Source organism: Lepus europaeus, chromosome 1, assembly GCF_033115175.1.
Source record: "Lepus europaeus isolate LE1 chromosome 1, mLepTim1.pri, whole genome shotgun sequence".
Classification (NCBI taxonomy): domain Eukaryota; kingdom Metazoa; phylum Chordata; class Mammalia; order Lagomorpha; family Leporidae; genus Lepus; species Lepus europaeus.
Window position 1 is genome coordinate 62140930 of NC_084827.1, and position 14022 is coordinate 62154951.

The 14022-nt window shown below is 53.3% G+C and overlaps 1 protein-coding gene across 1 annotated transcript in view; it reads left to right on the top strand.

Annotated features, from left to right (window-relative positions):
- Positions 1 to 7072: 7072 nt before the first annotated feature.
- Positions 7073 to 14022, top strand: part of MYO7B (myosin VIIB) — a 76165-nt gene continuing 69215 nt past the window's right edge. The window contains exon 1 of the mRNA XM_062199092.1: positions 7073 to 7129. The gene's annotated coding sequence lies outside the window, so the exon portion shown is untranslated. The remainder of the gene's footprint in view (positions 7130 to 14022) is intronic.

Here is a 14022-nt window from a genome sequence, read left to right on the forward strand (position 1 = left end):
TGGATAGTGAGAGAGAGAAAGAGACAAAGAGAACGGTCGTTGGTTCACCCTCCAATGGCCGCTGCGGCCGGCGCATCTCGCTGATCCGAAGCCAGGAGCCAGGTGCTTCTCCTGGTCTCCCATGTGGGTGCAGGGCCCAAGGACTTGGGCCATCCTCCACTGCACTCCCGGGCCATAGCAGAGAGCTGGCCTGGAAGAGGGGCAACCGGGATAGAATCCGGAGCCCCAACCGGGACTAGAACCCGGTGTGCCGGTGCCACACAAGGTGGAGGATTAGCCTGTTAAGCCACAGCGCCGGCCATGCTCTGCCGTTGTTGAGGGCCTCAGAATCCACTGCTGGCTCCTCTGCATGGCACCAGTAGGTGGGAGAAGAGAGAGGGTGCAGGGTGGCACAGGTGGTGCAGGGTCTGCCCTGGAAGTGGAGGGCTTCACCACACACCCTTGTCCTGTGGCCACTACTAGCTGAGAATCAGGCTGGGAAAAGCATCCCAGCTGTGGAACCAGACGGGAGAGAAGAGTGATCTTGGTACACACTCCAGGCAGAGCAAAGAAATCCATCCCAACTCATCTTCTGGAAATGAAGCTCTGAGCCTGTCACCCTCAGCCTTTTCCAAGAGCTGTCATTCTCTTTGTCACAATCAGCATCAATCACATCATTCACTCGGTTTATTGAGTTGCCGCATAACCAAGTTTTGCTTTTGGTTCATTCTCCGGGACAAAAGTTGAGTCACCAGGGTGCTGTCAACCCTAGTCACAGGCCAGGGCCCCCTGTTTATGACCAGCAATCTGGGTCCAAAGCCCAGGGCCCAAGACTGAGATTGCTTTATCAGATGACCCTTGGCTTTCCAAGACAAAAAATGACCCCTTCTTTCTGTGTCCCTCCTTTGCCTCCTGCTGCCAGGGCCACGCCTTGTGGGAGAGTTTATGATGACAAGGCCCCATCCGTGAGAAAGGAGTCCTTTACCCGAAGCTGACACCATGGACACCGTCATGGCCCATCAGGACTTTGGATCTGAGGTCCGCCCAGTCTAGGAATGGCTCTGTCACAGCTGCTGATGTAGGATGAAGTCCCCAACTCGCCTGATGACACAGTCCTTTCCTTGCTGTGTTGGAACTGAGACCTTCTAGAAAGCTCTGGTCCAACAGTCCTTGCCTGTCCCCTCCCTCTGAGACAAAGATTGTTGCCATTCAAGGATCTTCACGGCCAGGGTCACCTCTCCTGGGAAGCCATGTCACCCATCTCCCTGCACTTGGGCCTATGGACTATCCATAGGTTCCGGACTAGGGGTGATTTTGTCCTTGAAGGGGGACACTTAGCAAAAACATCTGGAGACAGCTTGATTTGTCACCACTGGATGGGGGTGGGCAGTGGGGGAGGGGAGGGCACCCAATGGCAGAGGCCAGAAATCCTGCTAAACATCCTACAATACACAGGACAGCCCCTTCCAGCCCCACCCCCCAACAACAAATCATTCAATCCCCATATCAATAGGGCCAGGATTGGAAAACCCTAAATGCCATGGGTAGCATGTGCCCTGTGGTTTAAACCTTTAGACTGTGCACAACTGTGCTTCCAGGGAAACATTTGTTTAGTTGTTTGTTTGTAAATATTTATTTAAAAGGGAGAGAGAGAAAGAGAGAGAGAGAGATCTTCCATCCAGTGGTTCACTCCCTAAATGACTGCAATGGCTGAGGTTGGGCCAGCCCAAAGCCAGGAGCCAGGAGCTTTTTCCAGGTCTCCCACATGGGTACAGGGGCCCAAGGACTTGGGCCATCTTCTGCTGCTTTCCCAGGTACATTAGCGGGGAGCTGGGTTAGAAGTGGAAGGGGGGAAGGGCCAGGACAAGCAAATTGGGGAAACCTCATCTCTGAAAATCTGTAAAGCTAGGCTGCCAATTCCATCAAGGGGGAGGAAGTCAAGTTCATTTGGGGCTGGTGTGATGTCACCCAAGGCTGTAAGCACAGGCCCTGGGGCAGGCAGACTTTGGCTCAAGTCTTATTGCTGCCGCTTTGGACTGGTGACATGAGTGTCTTCATCTTCGTGGTCTTCACTTCCTTACTATGAAATGCGGCTAAGCAGCCCGCATTTACAAGATTTTTGATGAGGGTGGAGTGCAAACGAGAAAACATGGAGAACACACCCATTAACTGCTAGCTCTTTTTTGAGTTCTGATATATTCAAAAGACTACCTTGGTCCCAGAGCTTGGAGCCGGTGGCTGTGCTAGTTTGTAAGGTTAATGGATAACACGGCTGCTGTAGGCTGGCCCCGGGAGGCAGCACCACTCTGAAGCAAGGGACTTGAGGTTGCTGGAGGATGAGTTGTCAGAGAAATACTCACTGTGGGGGCCAGTGCTGTGGCACAGTAGTTTAATCCTCCGCCTGAGGCGCCAGCATCCCAAATGGGCGCCAGTTCTGGTCCTGGCTGCTCCTCTTCCCTTCCAGCTCTCTGCTATGACCTAGGAAAGCAGTAGAAGATGGCCCAAGTCCTTGGGTCCCTGTACCCACGTAGGAGACCTGAAAGAAGCTCCTGCCTCCTGGCTTCTGGCTTCGGATCAGCACACCTCCGGCCTTTGCAGCCATTGGGGGAGTGAACCAGTGATGGAAGACCTTTCTGTCTCTTCCTCTCTCTGTAACTCTACCTCTCAAATAAATAAATAAAAAATCTTTAAAAAGAAAGAAAGAAATACTCACTGCACTGTGTTTTATTTGCTGGGACAATTCTACAATGGGCTTGGTCATTGGATGGGAATTGGCCAATGGATACATTTTCAGCTCAGAAGCATACTTTAAAGGGTAGCAGAACATTCTTGTCTTGGGGAGAGAACCAGGCTCGATCTCCGGTGTAACCAGAAAGAGTGAACCCTTCCTGCCTCCAGCCCCTCTTCTTAGTTTTCAAGGCTTGGGGGCTCTCAGCTGTGGAAAGCCTGAGGCTCCAAGAAAACTGTGTTTCCAATTCCGTTTTGTGCCCTGCCTACACACACAGCAGGCGGGTCCTCATCATCACATGCACACCTTTGGCTGGGCAGAAGGGCTTGGCCACGTGAACAAGGCTGGCGACAAAACAACCATAGCCCTTGTTTCAATAGGTTCCCTTCTAGAACCTTCTTCTAATGGCAATATGCAAACAAAGCAGTGGGCACAGATTTATTTCTCCACTCCAGTGCTGTATAGGAAAGTTGCAAAGGACTGCACACCTCCTAACACCCACCCAGGGAGGACAGGTGTGCAAATGGCAGAGCCCCTGCATGAGAGGCTGTTGGGCTGTTTTTAAAAACTGATGGTGGGAGGGGCCAATGCTGTGGTGCAGTAGGTTAATCTTCCACCTGTGGTGTGGGCATCCCATGTGGGTGCCGGTTCTAGTCCCGTCTGCTCCTCTTCCAGTCCAGCTCTATGCTATGGCCTGGGAAAACAGTGGAAGATGGCCCAAGTGCTTGGGCCTCTGAACCTTTATGGTGTTCCTGGAAGAAGCTCTTAGCTCCTGACTCCTGGCTTCAGATCAGCCCAGCTTCAGCTGTTACTGCCATTTGGGGGAGTGAATCAGCAGGTGGAAGACCTTTCTTTCTGTCTCTCTTTCCCACTGTCTGTAACTTTACCTCTCAAATAAATAAATTAAAATCTTAAAAAAAAAAAGACTAATGGTGGGGGCTGGTGTTGTGGTTCAGCGGGTTAAGCTACTGCCTGCAACACCAGCAACCCATATGAGCACTGGTTCGAATCCTGGCTGCTCCACTTCCCATCCGGCTCCTTGCTAATGTGCCTTGGAAAGCAGCAGAGGATGGCCCAAGTGCTTTGGCCACTGCATCCACACGGGAGACCCAGAGGGAGCTCCTGGCACCTGGCTTTGGACTGGCCCAGTGCCAGCCATTGCAGCCATGTGAGGAGTAAACCAGTGGATGAAAGATCTCTCTTTCTCTCTCTCTCTCTCTCTCTCTATATATATATGTGTGTGTGTGTGTGTGTGTGTGTGTACACACACACACACATATATATAATTCTGCCTTTCAAATAAGTAAATCTTGAAAAATAACAAAAGTTTGTGACAGTGTTGGAAAGTGCTGGTGATATTATTTGTGATATTATTTTGAACATAAAAAAAGAGAGAGACAGGTTTATGGGTATCTAAAATGGATTTCTATTAAAACCGCGCATGCAGTGGTAACATGGGGTAGAAAGGCAGCCAGCTAGGTGAACTGGAAGTCATAAGCCCCACATGTCATTCTATCCTACTTGTCAATCAAAGTGCCCCCTTTCCCAAGATGCACCTGCTTCATCCGGGACCTAAGGAAGGACACCATGAAAACATGGAGTTCCATGTGGAGCTTGTGGAGGTGCCGTATAATCCCCGGGGGTCTCCACACCTGCAGAGGCATCACCTCAACCTCTGGAAGCAGACTAACAACACGGAGGGGCTCTCTCTTATGCTATAAGGCCAGGGCTGGTAGGACTGCTGGGTGTGCTCTCACATCTCCCTTTCCCCACCCCTTCTCCTTCCAGGCAACCTCCTGGTCCACTGCCCACTGATCATGGGAAGTTCTGTGTGTGGAGCAACCCACATTCATGTGTGCATGCATGGGTGTCCGCTTTCTCACCTTTTGAACAAGTTCACTATCACTTCATGTACCTTGTATGTGTCAGCACTGCATGGCAAGAGCCCGGAGTGACAAAAACATTAATACTGCCCCTTGCCCACATCCGCGGGTCCTAGATAGGACCATCTTACAAATGGTTGTGCACTCTGCCAATCTCCTGTCCTGCTGAGTCATCTTGCTTGAGAGGCAGCGCGCAAGGGTCCTGGAGGGACAGTCTGAGGTCCCAGGGCAAGGGGCCTCACCATCTCTTGGCAGTGCCAGGATCAGCAGGGCCACCCTAGAGGCAGGAGATGGTGTCACATGTGCACGAAGCTCCCCCCCGCCCAAAGCAGGTGTTGGCCCAGAAACTGGGTGGGCTTCTAGGGTGGAGGTGGCTGGGCAGAGCAGGAGCAGTGCTGGAGGGAGGCTTGGAGAGCAGGTGGGGACAGGGGCTGGCTAAGGGGCTCAGAGTCCAGGCTTCCTGCACAGGGTGCCCCTACTCATATCCCAGCTCCAGCCTCAGGCTTCGACGTGGGCCATTTGTGAGACACAGAAACTCTCAGGCATGCTATCAACAGAAGGATCTTTCTGTTGAAGAGACCTGGGGCTCTGAGGACCTCACCCACAGGAGGCACCCCTCAGGCAGCAGGGGCTCCACCCCTCCCTGGGACCACTTCACCCCTTTCTCTCCCGCCAGGGCTTGTTGGGGGTGCCACCCCACCACAACGTGAACTCTATCTCAAAGACCGCAATCCCTGGCCCACAGTTCTGATTCCTTGCAAGTCCTGAGAAAGGGAAAAAAAAATTCCACCAACTCTGGTTGAGCCAATGATAAGGAACACGGAAGCCTCTCTTCACCCCAGGAAAGGGCTGTGGCTGGACAGGCATCTCGCACACACCTGTTACACATCCACTTTCAAAGCTGTTCACAAGCAGGCTGCCCTGGCCCTCACACACTCATTCCCAGGGGCTGCCCCTCCCCGGGCACTGTGCCCAGGGCACTTCCTTTCCAAACGATCTGTGTGTTGGCCTCACAGCCCTATTCTTCCTGCTTTCAAGTCCCAGCCCCCAGCCCCGCCCATTCCCAGAGCCTCCGGGTGCCCGGATGGCCTTTGATTTTGTTTCCAGGCCTCATGGTGACCCTTTGTGTGTGCCCCAGGGAGACAGTTCATGTCTTCTTTCTGCTCTCACACTCAACACATAAGACTCTGTGACCAGGCATCCAGGTAATTCTGCAGTGGACACCAACAGGGGTCATCTCATTCAATTCCATCCCAAAACCATCCACCTGGAGGTTAAGTGCCCAGCGCCACAGGACTGCTCCAGCTTCAGACACCAAGCACAAGTCACCTCTGCCTCTGACTAGCTGGCTATACATCAGGGGTTCCCATGACTGCCTTCCTGAGTTAAAGACAGCTTACAAAACTCAGGAAAAATACCTCAGTTTACCAGGGATGCAGAAGAGCCATGCCAAGAGACACAGAGGGAGAGGTAGGGAGGGGGAAGAGGGCATAGAGCTCCAAGAAGCCCCATGTGGTCAACTGTCTGGAGACTCATCAACTTGTGTCGCTCGGGAGTTTCACTTAGGGTCAGATGCTTGCTGCAGCCATTAAGATGTCTCTCCTCGGACACCCGCATCCCATATCAGAGTGCCTGAAGCCAGTCCCTACCCCTCTGCTTCCAATCCAGCTTCCTGCTAATGCTCACCCTGGGAGGTAGCAGAGGATAGCTCAAGTGCTTGTGTTCTTGGCACCCATGTGGGAGACCTTGGCTGAGCCCCTGACTCCTGGCTTTGGCCTGCTCCAGTCCTGGCTATTGCAGGCATCTGTCTTTCAAACAACATGGAAATGAATAAAATTTTAGAAAAATATGTTGTACACCATAAATACATATACTTTTTTTAAAAAACGATGATTGTACCTTCCTAGAGCCAAGTGGATGGAGCTAAAAGTAACTCTACCTACAAGATCTTTCTGGATTGACCATCCTGAGGCTCTCCAGGGAGCTGGGCGGGTACCATCCTAAGTCACCTCATTAGTCCACACTGAGGTGTCATCAGAGGGACTCACAATTTCCCTCTCAGGAAATTCTAGGGGTTTTAGGAGCTCTGGGAAAGGAATAAGGAACAAAGACCAAAGGCATCTTGTAGGAGCCCCCAGTGGGAACTCAGCTGCTGGGGCAGGGGGTGCGGGGGCAAAGCTTCTGCCCTGGGCTTCCTCGAAGTACTCAGGACACCTGGGAAGAGTCTGCGTCCCCTGGATGACCAGCTGACTGTCACCCCAGGGCTTGGCTCATGGCCAGCAGCAGGCGTGCACACTGCACACCCTGACAGCCTCCAGGGAAGGCAGCCGCTGCAGAGGGCCGGAGCCAGAGGACAAAGTCCTGCAATAAATTACGTGGGCCCAGAGCGATCGGCCATTTCCTCTTGGGGCCCTTCCTCCTCTTCCCCTGCCCCTTACTCCGCACACGCCCAGAGCCCCAGCACGGCCTCCTTCCTGGCCAGCCTCTTTCAGGACACGGCGGTGGAGGGGCAGGGGGTCAGCAGGGCCCGTCCGACAAGGTAAGGGAGCATCAGAGCGTGTCCTGCCAGCGGGGAAGAGGGAGGGAGGGGGCTCACCCCACGGGAGGGGCAGGTGTGGAGGCACAGACCCGGAAACAAGAAGGAACAGGCCTGCAGTGGCAGGCTGGGAACACTCAACGCAGGACCGGGTCCAGTGGCCATCGGGGGTGACCCTAGCCAAGGAGGAGCAGAGAGAGGAAGAGGAGGAGGCGCTGTCCTGACTGAAATGGGTGTGGGGCAGCAGTTCCCTGGTGGAAGGGAATCGCAGGTGCTCAGGCTGCCCCCAGCCTTAGCCTCCTGGCAGCCGGAGGGCCTCGCCTTGTCCTGGGGCATCCAGAGTAGCACCAGGACCAGTGCCTGAGGCTACTATGGACATCAGCTGTGAGCCCTTAACTTATTTGCCTTGCGTGTCGTACCTTGGACACTTGTGCTTGTCATCTCTGAGAGGCCTGGACCCCTGGGAGGGGGCAGGACAAATCTGCCTGGCCTCTTGGCCAACTTGGGGTGAGCTGTTGTGCTGGGCCAGCACCGTGGGTTCCCAGGGCACTGCCAGCAGGGAGCGCGTGCCGTCGGCATCTCAGGGAGGGGGGAATTTGAGGCCCAGGTCAGGAGGGGCTGGTCTCAGCAGCAGGTGTGGGGTTCCCCAACCCAAGTCTCCTATATGGGGTAGCTGTGTGATCCCCATGGCAAGTCCCCCCCACCTCAGGTTCCACTTTGTAGCTCTGGCCTTGAGACCCCTGAACCCTGTTCGGAGTTTCAGGCGCAGGGGACTGCAGGAGACCTTCCCAATCTCCCGGGATCTGCTGGGCCCCCTGCTGCCTGCCCATCAAGCCTCACCTTTCAGAGGACAGCTCGTGCCTGGGGGGCTGCCGTAACTTCAGCTCAGGGCATATCCCTGTGGACAGGTGGTCCGGCTGGGACAGAGGACGCACGCCCGCCAGATTCCCGATGTGTTCGTGAGCTCTGCCTTGATTCAGCAGCCCAGGCGCTGGCTCCTGCCTCCCCTTCATCGCTCAGAGCACATCACAAGCCGCTCAGGGCGGGGCAGCAGGAGCCGCACCACACATTTTCCACTGGAGACACCACTGACGTTAGGGAGAGCTGAAAGGATTGCTCAAGGCCACTGGGCTACAAAGTCCTTGAGGGCACGGCCGGTCTCCTCCAGACTTCCCTGTCCCCTGCACCCATTAGCACACATGCACTCGGGAACGAATTGGGTAGTTCATGGCAGAAGTCCAGCTAGGGACGAAGTCAGGGTTTCCGAGCCAAGGCCAATGTGGACACTGCTGTCTGCCTTCTCAGTTAATTGCATGGTGCTGATTCGATTCCTTCACCACCGGATGGTGAGGGGAGGCTGCAGAGGTCAGAAGAGGAGACCCTGGGTCAAGGGCAGGTCAGGGAGAGGAAGGCACCCAGGCCGTGAGGGAGAGAGTGGATGGCTTAGTGACAGTGGTTGTTTCCATCTGTTTTCTGTTGCTCTAACAGAGTCCCTGAGACAGAGCACTTTACAAAGAAAAGCGTTTCCTTGAGATTACAGTTTTGGAGGCCAAACATGGGAGCATGGGCGGCCCCATCTGTACCACTTCAGGTGAGGGCCTCCCGGCTACAATGCTGCCCGGTTGGTGGCATCCTCACCGAGGGCTTGTGCCAAAGAGAGAGAGCATGTGGGAGACAGGAAGCCAGAGTGAGTCAGGGGCCAAGTTCACATAATAAGCCCCTCTTGCAGGAACTAAACGGGGTCCCAGGAGAACTACATGAATCCCTGACAAGAGTGCTGTCCCCGTGACCTAATTACATTGCCCTAGACCCCACCTCTTAAAGGCACCACTGCCTCTCAACACTGCCACTTGGAGGACCCCACAGAGGACCCCAGCCTTTGGGGGACAACTCCAACCACAGCAGTGGTGGGCAGTAGGGGATGCTCCAGGTGAAGGAAGCGGCACTCGCCAAGGTGCAGAGGAAAGAGAGGTCCAGTCCAGCTTGCACAGTGTTGGCACCTGGCAGAAATCAAGTGCAGGTTTAGGGAGTGCTAGGACATAATCTAGATCTTTCTCCAGGGGCTGGTGCTCTGGCGCAACAGGTTTAGTTACTGTTTGCCTTGCCAGCATTCCATATGGGTTCGAGTCCTGGCTGCCTCACTTTGAATTCAGCTCTCTGCTAATGCACCTGGGAAAGCAGCAGAGGGTGGCTCAAGTCCCTGGGCCCCTGCAACCCATGTGGGAGATCCAGAAGAAGCTTCTGACTTCAGCCTGGCCCAGCCCTGGCTGTTGCGGCCATTGGGGAATGAACCAGCAGATGGAAGATCTCTCCTTCCGTTTCTCTCTGTTACTCTGCCTTTTAAATAAATACATAAAATATTTTTTAAAAAAAGTTTCTTCATGTGTAACTCCTGGCCACAGGTGGCAGCTGAGTACTTGAAGTGTCACCAGTGCAACTTTTAATTGTAACTAAAATTAAACCTAAATAGCCACCTGTGGTTAGTGGCTGTCATCTCAGACATGCAGCCCTAAAGGGTCTTGCCTATCAGACTGTAGAGAAAGGTGACGTGGAATAAAAAGAGGACCACAGGGCCAGTGGTGGATTCAAGTCCTGACCTGGACGCCCAATGCCTCCATTTCCTCATCTGTCAAATGCAGCCACGTCACTTACCGCGCAGGGTTGTTGTGGGGATCGAATTAATGAGCTGCTACTGGAAAACTTCTAGCACAGCGCCTGTCTCAGCCCCTACTCTGCACCAGAGGAGGGACAGGGCACTGCTGGCATGCAAAGGCACCACCGTGCAGTAGAAGGGAAGCATCCCGTGCAGAAGTACAGGCAGCCTGCAGCATTGGCAGACTCTGCCTTTGTGCATCCAGACACCTAGGACTCGGATTTTTCAAACATTGCATCTATAACCGAATGTGTACCTCCAGCTTTCCCTGGGGGTGGGGAGCATCCAACTGCAGGCTATTTGACACCTGCGAAATGATTTGGTTTTGTCCTGCTTAGGCAGTCACAGGCGGGACCTGAAATTCAATAAATCTATAGCAGGCTAACTGAAAAGTTGATCATTTTATATGGTCTGCAAATGATGTATAAATATCCAAATACCCGTTGGCAGGAAGATTTCTCACCTCTGCATAGCATTTACATTGTATTAGGTATTATTATTATTTTTAAAGATTTATTTATTTATTTGAAAGGCACAGAGAGAGAGAGAGAGATCTTCCATCTGCTGGTTCACTCCCCAAATGGCTACAACAGCCAGGAGTAGGCCAGAAACTCCATCTGGGTCCTCCACATGGGTGCAGGGGCCCAAGGACTTGGGCCAAATCTTCCACCGCTTTCCCAGGTGCATTAGCAGGGAGTTGGATCAGAAGTGGAGCAGTCAGGACTTGAACAGGCAGCAGAAAGTCTCGCCTATCTGCTAGGCAGAGACACTAACTTCGTTCTGTTCTCGGGCAAAAGCAGTGAAGAGTGAAGAAGTCCTCAATGTAAGAGCAAGGAGAAGAGCAGCCTTGAAGATGCCGTGACATTGGCAGTGAGGGTGGATTCAGGCGCATTTGCTTCTCAAGGGCTGTCTCAACACAGGAGTTAGCGGTATCCGTGGCCAGCTCTTCAACGAGGGATTCACCAGGGCCATAGCTGTGACAGGCAGCTCACAGTCTGCCTCTGTGATGGCAGGAGCTTCTGGAGGGCTACGATTAGCTCTACAATGCTGGTGGCTTCCTAGGGGCTAGCTCTGGAATGAAGGGGGGCTCCCTATGGGCTATCTCCGGAATGCATCTAGGTAACCTACAGATGAATCCTCACTTCTCAAGGTGCTGATCTACTAGGAAGGGAGGCTCCAGAGTTTTTTCTTCCAAGCTCTCTCTGGGGAGATTTGGAGAGTTTACACGAGAGCTCCGCTCAGGAGAAGCTGTTGTGTGGCTAGATGAGAACCCAGTACCTCCGTGAAAAGCAGGACAGGGTCTGCCGGGAGCAAACGGGGAAGACGGTAGCTCCGATGGGGAAACAGTGTTGGGAAGGCTGCCAGGAACTAGCTGAGCCAGGTCTGAGTGGGAGCTTGGGGTGAGGCTGGACAGGCTGCCCACTTGACCTTCAGCCACACCCGGCTGTGTGTCTGTGGCACAGGGAGGGATGAACTTGGTCGAATGTGCTCATCCCGGGATGCTGCAGACAACAGGCAGAGTCCTCGCCAAGTCCCCAGTCCTTGTGTTTCCCCTCTGGATAGGGAGCAGAAGTTTTCCTAGTGGAAGGTGTTCTCCAGGAGGGCTGGGGCCAGACGTGGAGGAAGCCACGTCTCTCTAGCTGCATTTTACTTGCTGTGGAATTTGGGGCAGCAGGGTGGCCAGGCCCTGTCCCCAGAGGAGAGGACAGGAGGGCTGTGCCTTCACATCCTCACCCTGGGCTATGGACACGGGAAGAAAGAATTGTCATGGCAACCCAGCAGCGTCGTGTCTCTGAGCCGGGGGATGTGCGACTCCTGGCTGCCAGTCACCTGGTCCCTGTGGGATGGGCGTCCCATGCCAGCCTGTCCTGGAGAGACACTCCCTTGCAGCAGAGGGGCGTGTCCCCCGGAGTCTGGGCTGTGCAGAAGCTGGGCTGTCCCTGGCTGGAGCAGGGCATATTGGGAGGGGTCAGCATCTGGGCTGTCAGACACCGTCGCTGCTGCCTTCAGCCCCTCCCTTCAATACAAGTTTCTTGTAAACCACATATATAGTTGGGAGTCTCGAGTTCTTAAGAGACAAAATCTTCAGGGCCTACTGATCTTTGGGGATGAGGAACAGGATACTCAAGTGTTTTCTTCAGCAATCGCCAGCTTCATTTACAGTGTTAAAGAATGAAGGGGAAGGAGCAGGTTTGGGGGCCAAGGAGATAAGATGTGGTGGTCATGTTGGGTCTGAGGTGGCCACGGTTTACCTGTTCACCTGCTGGAAAGGTGGCCTTGGTGGAACTGGAGGTCTGGGTGGGGATAAGGGCTGGGGACTCATCTGTGCTAAGATCCTAGCACTAGTGCCCCTCGGAGAGGGTAGGAGGTACAAGGTGAGTGTGTAGGCTGACAGGGAGCAGAATGTGACTGTCTCACAAGTGAGGAACTTTCGGTTTCAAGGACAGAATCCAAATATCTTTTTTTTTAATTTTTTAAAATTTGACAGGTAGAGTCATAGACAGTGAGAGAGAGAGAGAGACAGAGAGAAAGGTCTTTCTTCCATTGGTTCACTCCCCAAATGGCCGCTATGGCCGGCACTGCGCCGATCTGAAGCCAAGAGCCAGGTGCTTCTTCCTGGTCTCCCATGCGGGTGCAGGAGCCCAAATGCTTGGGCCATCCTCCACTGCCCTCCTGGGCCACAGCAGAGAGCTGGCCTGGAAGAGGAGCAACCGGGACTAGAACTTGGCACCCATATGGGATGCCAGCGCCGCAGGCAGAGGAACCAAGTGAGCCACAGCGCCGGCTCCCAGAATCCAAATATTTTAGCTCAAATAATCAAACTGTCTTTTGTCTCTTGCCTTCTACATGTGCTAATTTGATTCTCTCAAACCGGTTATTTTCGAGAAGATGGGACTAAGGCTCCTGGAACTTCTGGAATTGTATTTCCTAACTTTGAGATCAGAGAGGCAAATCAACACAACTCCCGGCCCCCAGCTCAAGACAATCCCAGGGAAAGCTGTGATTGCCTCTGGCTTGGGCCACATGGCCACTCTGGATATTAGGATCCACAGTCCCCATCAGAACCCATGTGGGCTGGGAGAGATGGTCACCAAAAAGACCCAGGAGAAAGCCACGCCAGGCAGCTCTAGCTTGGTCATAAGTTGGAATGTCTCTCAAAGGCTCACGTATTAAAGGCTTGGTCCCCAGAAGGTTAAGTTAATGGTGTTAAGAGGATGTAAACTTAATCCAATGATGGTATATAGAGGTGAGGCCTTTGGGAATTGATTAGATGGGATTGTTGTAATGGCATGGAGTCCATGGTGGCTTTATACAGAGAGGCATAGGCTGACATGTGCTCCCCCTTGCCATGCAATGCACTGTGCAGTCTCTGGACCATCAGCAGATGCCCAACCAATCTTGGGCCGTGAACCTCCAGAACTGTGAGCTGAGATCAACTCTATGACTTCCTAAGTAGCTTGCTATAGGTATTCCAGTGCAGTAACGCAAAGCTTATGAGCACACACACCAAAGCCATGGACATCTTTCTTGGCCACCAAGAGGTCAAGGAGCCCTGGGAGGCAACTGAGAGGCAGTCGCCAAGGCACAGGGAAATGCAGGACAGGAGAGGAAAGGCATGAAAGGAGAGAAGAGGGAGGTGGCATGATGGGTGGCTCCTTCCAGCAGCCTGACCATGGAACAGGAGGGGAGGATCTGGAAGGGGTCATGAGGCCAAGAAGATGCATAGGTGAGACCTGAGTTTATCTCTCTACAGACAGGAAAGAGCCAAGCAAATGAGAGTAGATGAAGACGTGAGAGGGAAGGATGTTTGTATTAGCTACTGACAGCAGCAGAACAAGTCCTCCATGCTTGAACAGCTGAAGAGAACCAGTATTTATCATTTTGTGCAGTTTCTGAGGGTCAGAAATCCAAGAACAGCTGATCTAGGTGGTTCTGGTCTGAGGACCTTTGTAAGGTTTGTAGCAGTCTGCTCACGTGGCCATAACAGGACTCCCTGGGCTGGGGGCTTGGACACTCAGGTTCTCGGAGTTCTGGGGGCTGCAAGTGCAAGATCAAGGTGTCTGCAAGGTTGGGGTCTTCCAGGGCCTCTCTTCTTGGCTTGCAGATGTCCCTGTGCTGCTTCTGCACATGGTCACCTTCTGTGCTTATCAGAGACCAATTCCTCTGCTCTTATGACACCAGTCCTATTGGATTAGCTCTCATCCTAGGGGCCATCTCCTTGAAGACCTTGTCTCCAAATACA